Source organism: Simochromis diagramma, unplaced genomic scaffold (assembly GCF_900408965.1).
Source record: "Simochromis diagramma unplaced genomic scaffold, fSimDia1.1 OVJJ01000301.1, whole genome shotgun sequence".
In the NCBI taxonomy this organism is placed as follows: domain Eukaryota; kingdom Metazoa; phylum Chordata; class Actinopteri; order Cichliformes; family Cichlidae; genus Simochromis; species Simochromis diagramma.
Genome location: NW_024387025.1, coordinates 3,556 through 9,241, shown reverse-complemented (window position 1 = coordinate 9,241; position 5,686 = coordinate 3,556). Strand labels below are relative to the sequence as shown.

The 5,686-nt window shown below is 36.6% G+C and overlaps 1 long non-coding RNA gene across 1 annotated transcript; it reads right to left on the bottom strand.

The window, feature by feature from the left end:
* Positions 1–1,661: 1,661 nt before the first annotated feature.
* LOC120739429 lies at positions 1,662–3,808 on the bottom strand. The gene is made up of 3 exons (XR_005697217.1): positions 3,587–3,808; positions 2,298–2,335; positions 1,662–2,217 (listed from the first exon to the last, which is right to left on the bottom strand). It is a non-coding gene; the product is annotated as an uncharacterized LOC120739429 (long non-coding RNA).
* Positions 3,809–5,686: the final 1,878 nt, after the last annotated feature.

Sequence of the window (5,686 nt, the reverse complement as noted above, 5' to 3'; positions counted from 1 at the left end):
GAGACAGGCTCCCAACCACGAAGGTAAACAGACACACCCTGCCTCCTAAACCACACAGTGTGCCACACAAAGTACATGCATGCAACCAAGTGGAGATCAAACAATCACCAATTTGATCTCTCTCTAGAGAGCTAGTCTCGATATGATAACGAACACATTTTCTTTCACTCTACACTGAGCTCACCATCTTGGTAACAGCTCAGCCTCTTTGCTCTTCCTGGTGTGTAAACAGAATCCAGCTTCACAATAAAATGTGCCAGCGTCATCATTACTGCTGCCAACGGTTTTTATGTTTAAAACTGAGGCTGCGTCTGCTTAATGTTGTCAGACTGTTTATTCATACGCTGCTCCTAAATACATTGGTATTGCAGGTCTGTGTTTCGTAGCAAATGTGGGTGAAACACTTGCATTTACATAGTTTAACACATCGGTGCACCACAGAGCCGCGCATCACACAATGCATTGAAGAAAATACATTTTGTCAAGAATTTTTTTTAAATGAAGTTATTTAATTGATGAGTCGTTGCAGCCATAGTTGAAAGTTATGTCCAATTTTTTGGGTGGTCTTTGGCATTCTTCAGTACATTCTGTGCAGTTTACCCAGAGCAAATCATATAAGATGCATGTTAGAGAACGTAACACCACAAATGTGTGAAGAAAAAGTAAAAGATTAAGTATCAATTTATTTCTAATGTTCTGTTTTCAGCACTCCATTCAGCATCTGCTGAAACTGTCACTAGATCAACTAATCCCGCCTATTATTTATTTATTGCCTGTAAGGACTGCAGTTCCATCATAAACATAAAGCTTAAATTGTGCCCCAATCTGCATATTTACATTTTGCAAACTGAAATCGGCTGTTTTGCTTTGTAATAACAGCTTACATAAAATGTGCAGGAGATGACATTGCTGCTTGTATGCAAATTCAATTCAATTCATCTCAATTTCAAGTAATAGCCCAAGAAAAAAAATGGTGAACAAAATACAGAAATTCTCAAAGATTATGTAAAAAACGGGCTTTAATATAAACTTCACTGGAAATGTTATTTATAATTTTACTGTTTTTCTTATTATTTGATAATCATTAGTCATTGAATCATCAGTCAATCATCATTGTGTGAACTACTTTATTACCTTTGATCATTGATTATTGTTCGTGTATTTTTTTTCCTTTGCACTAAAACAGAACTTTTCTTCATGTGCAAAGTTGTGTGAAGTTAGTACCAACTACTTTTAAGTAGTTATCAACTACAGGCTAACTTTCTATAAACTCCTCAGCTAAATACAAAGGTGGACTATCCAATGGACTATGATCAGGTTGCTACAAATCAGTTATGCCTGTTGATCCACTATGAAATCCATTATTTCAGCAGTTGCTTGTTTCCCTGACTAATAAAAATCACAATGGCATGATTAATGGAAGAAAGTTTGTGTTACCAGTTGGTCTGAACAAACTACAACTATCATAGCAATAAGCCTGTAATAACATTACTACTGATGGTTTCCAACAGTAGAATACAGAGGAGGTGAGGCGTCTTTGGTGTGGTTGGCTGTGCTGAAATGTACATGAGGCGTGGAGTACAAAACATCTGCATGGCCACAGGGGGCGCTGTTGGTGGCAGCAATCTTACTCAAGTTCTCTTCACTCTGGAAGATACAAATCAGTCTTTAGAAACTATTTTCTAAACAAATTAAATTGTACAGATGCACAAAGATTCAAATTTATATAGCACAAATTCACATTTCTTTTTTTCACAGTTTACATCATTTAAAAAAAGGGGGTTACACCCAGCTGTGCCTTGTTAGTAACAAAAAAAAGGGGGAAAAAAAGAAAAAGGAAAAGAAGAAAAGAAAAAGAAAATAGGTAGAAATCACAGAAATAGATACTATAATGATGCAAAAACAAATTGCAGCAACACAAAGTGCTTCTTATGAAATCATCCTGAATCCTTGACTGTAAGAGGACCATGATCTTTATATTGATGGATGATTCCACAGTTCCCACTACCTGATAAAATCCAAAAATACTCTGGCATGAAACCTGAAAAATCAAGTACTTGCTTTGTTCTGAGGACAGATGACAAGGCTGTAGTCATCTGTGCTTTCAACTCTGTGACCTTGGGGGCATTTGGCAGTGGTGTAAATTGAAAATACTCCTTCAGGAGGTAAATTGCTCAATCTGTCCCCCTCTCTGATCTCTTCATACAACTGACTGGCCTGGAGGACAAAAAAAAAGTTAATTGAAATCAAATGAAGCTAAAATCAAGTTCAGGTGTCTTGTAATTCCTAAAACTCACCGTTGTAATGTCAGGGGGCTCTGTTTCCACAGGAGGCCCTGAAGAACATGCAAAAAGTAAACATCTGTCTTTAATATGCTGCTCCAACGCTGTTTAAAAAAACCTAAGGGAACACTTTAAAAACACATCAGATGTCAATTAATCTCATTTGGCAAATGTCAGTCAGGCTCCACGGTGCCAGGTAATGAACAGAGGGCACACTAAAGTACATTGGCAACTCAGGCCACCCTCATGAAGTCTTTTTCTGATTATTTAGTCAGAGACCTTCACACTAGTACACCTTTTGGAGGTCATTTTGCACAAAGTAGCAAATACCAGCCCTGCTGATGTAGCTGAGTTGGACTATCTATGCAACCTGTGTGAGGTCCAGGTATCACCTCATTCTACCAGTAGTGGCACTGACATTAGTCAAAAATACAGAAGAAAAAAGATGGGGAAGGTAAAATTGTCAGTGGTCTCCAGTTGTAAAACGATTCCTGTTTGGGGGGGGTTGCCTCATTGTTGTCATCAATTCATTAACACCAAAGGAGCTCAAAGATTATTATCCTGATTAAAATTTTTCACTCATTATTCTAATAAGAAACTGCAAAGATTACTGACTTCACAACTGTCAGGAGTTCAATAACTTGCTGTGACTAGTCACGGTTCTGAATCCTAAATGAACATCTGGTCGTGTGGTTAAAAATAGAGAGGCATAGATGGATGTTAGAGTTGCATTCACTGCCACAGCAAAGTCACAAGCCATGAAGCTGCCACATCTATCTGCACCTCAGATGTTGTGTTTATGACTTTAACTTTAAACACTCATCAAAAATCCAGTTTTTGGATCCCCTTTTACTGTAATAATGAAGTGATGATAAAACTTTGTGGTTTCTTTGGTCATTCAAAGCTATATATATATTTTTACTTTGACTCAATCTTAGATCTCTAAATGTTTGTTCAACAACATAGTGTATAACAGTATCATCATTAGGAGTCTAAGAATATAAGGTGTTAAACAGAAACTTTATGGTAAATATGGCAGAGCGATGATACTGTTATGCAACTTGCGACCCTTTTTTTAAAGTGAGAAAGTTGCCATAAGTCGCCCTCATAAGCCTCAAGCTTTGATTAGGGAGCTGGGGGAGGAATCAGGGTTCATGATGCAGAAGCACTTTTAAGAATTACCAGCTACATATATTAATACATTTTTGCAAGGCAGCTTGTTTAAGGTTGGCGATAGACATCAATACCGTGTTTTCTGAAGTGATGAAGACACTGTCTTATGTGCATGTTTACTTTAGGCTCACCTTTAGGTTTACTGGCCCTCCTCTTCTTGCAGAAAATCAGCAAAGCCACTGGTAAGACAGTGATCAGAATAAGAGCCACCACAGGCAGCGTACCTGCAGTAACTTACCACAAGATATTTGTTTTAGTCAAACAGTGTAAATATATGGCCTAAAGGCTTTACTCACTTTTCAGAAAAACTGCATACACCCAGTGTCATGTGGACTGGCATACTTACCACAAATATTGAAACAGTCACCAGACAAACTGCTTATCAAGCATGACTGAAACTTCTACAGCTGCTCAGAGCAGTTTAGTGCAATATTTGCCTGATTTTACATGTTTTATTTACACTTATTGAACTTTTTACTTAAAAGAACAGATATGTGTATACTATTCCAACCATTTACTCGTTTAAAGGACGTGCAGGTGGCTCAGTTATAAACACACTTGAAATTTAACAGGCCCGGATGACATCCTAGTCTACACACATGCATATATATATATATATATATATATATATATATATATATATATATAATATATATGTGTGTGTGTGTGTGTTGTGTGTGCGTGTGTATATATATAGTATATATGTGTGTATATATATATACACACACACACACACCATATATATATATATATATATATGTGTGTGTGTGTGTGTGTGTGTGTGTGTATATATATATATATATATATACACACACACACATATATATATAAAGGGAGCGACAACAGATGCCAGGAAATTCGACCATGAATAAGCATAGACAGGGAGGTGATAGAGCATCCTTAAATATACAATATCCCTGCTGGCAATGACATATTAATTAAGACTAAGCTTAAACCATCCTGCTACACAATGTTAAAATATATTAGCAATGAAAAACTCTAAGTGACTAAGTTTGTGGTCAAAGGCTTGAACCCATTTGCCACAGCAGATGCCCCCGATTTTCAGTAAGTGTTTAATTGTAGGCAGGGACATTACTGGATATTCTTGTGTAATTGCTACAGAATAATTTATGTTATACTTTGCTATTGCTACAGAAGAATATTAATTTTATTAATATTTTACATTTACATTTTTTTTCCTGGAGACCCTGTGACACCCCATTGAAGAGCCGCAGGCTGTGGATCTCTTAAGATCTCACTGTTGGGTTTGTAAGGCCATGTTACTCCTAAATTTCTATCTTGTTCAAAGAGAAGATATAAAACAAAGTTTCTAAGCTAATCGACCTTAGTGTTCTCCTTTTTAAAAAATAAGAATCTATAGAGAATTGATAAAGAATCGAATTGTTAACAGAATCGGAAAATGGAATCGGAATCGTGAAAATCTTATCAATTCCCATCTCTAGGAGTGAGGCAGGATCAAGACAGTAGTGTATCCCAGATGTGTTCAGAGCAATTATGCTTTGGTTTTAGCTAATTGCTGTTTAACACTAGGGTGGCTCAGCTAAGTTTACATGGATCAAAGCTACAGTTTATATTTGTGTGCTGTTAACACCTTACCTAACATTTACCTAACATTTACACAACATGATGATGATTTTTTCTTTTGCACACAGGACAATATTGTTTCCTAGACAATCTTTGTCATTTAGTGTACAAGGAATTATTTTTTTGTTTGCAGTTAAACAACAACATGAAATATAAATACTATTGTGGCAGCACAGGGGTTTAAAAAAGAGTGATTCAGTACTTTGCCCTTTAAACTCACTGTTGTCACGATAGCTAGGGCAGCCAAAGGTTGCCAACAACACCACCTTTGGGATTCCATCCAAGGAAATCAGTAGAAACACCATTTAGGTACACAGGTTTGTTCCACTAAAATGAGGCAGAAGACATGAGTTCACAATTCAAAATGTAAATTATTTCACAAGGAAAAACATTATTTTAACACTCTACACATTCAATCATACCTCATGTCAATGCCACTGTTTACATGCAGCCGACCAAACAGGGAGCGACAACAGATGCCAGGAAATTCGACCATGAATAAGCATAGACAGGGAGGTGATAGAGCATCCTTATATATACAATACCCCTGCTGGCAATGACAATATTAATTAAGACTAAGCTTAAACCATCCTGCTACACAATGTTTAAAATATATTAGCAATGAA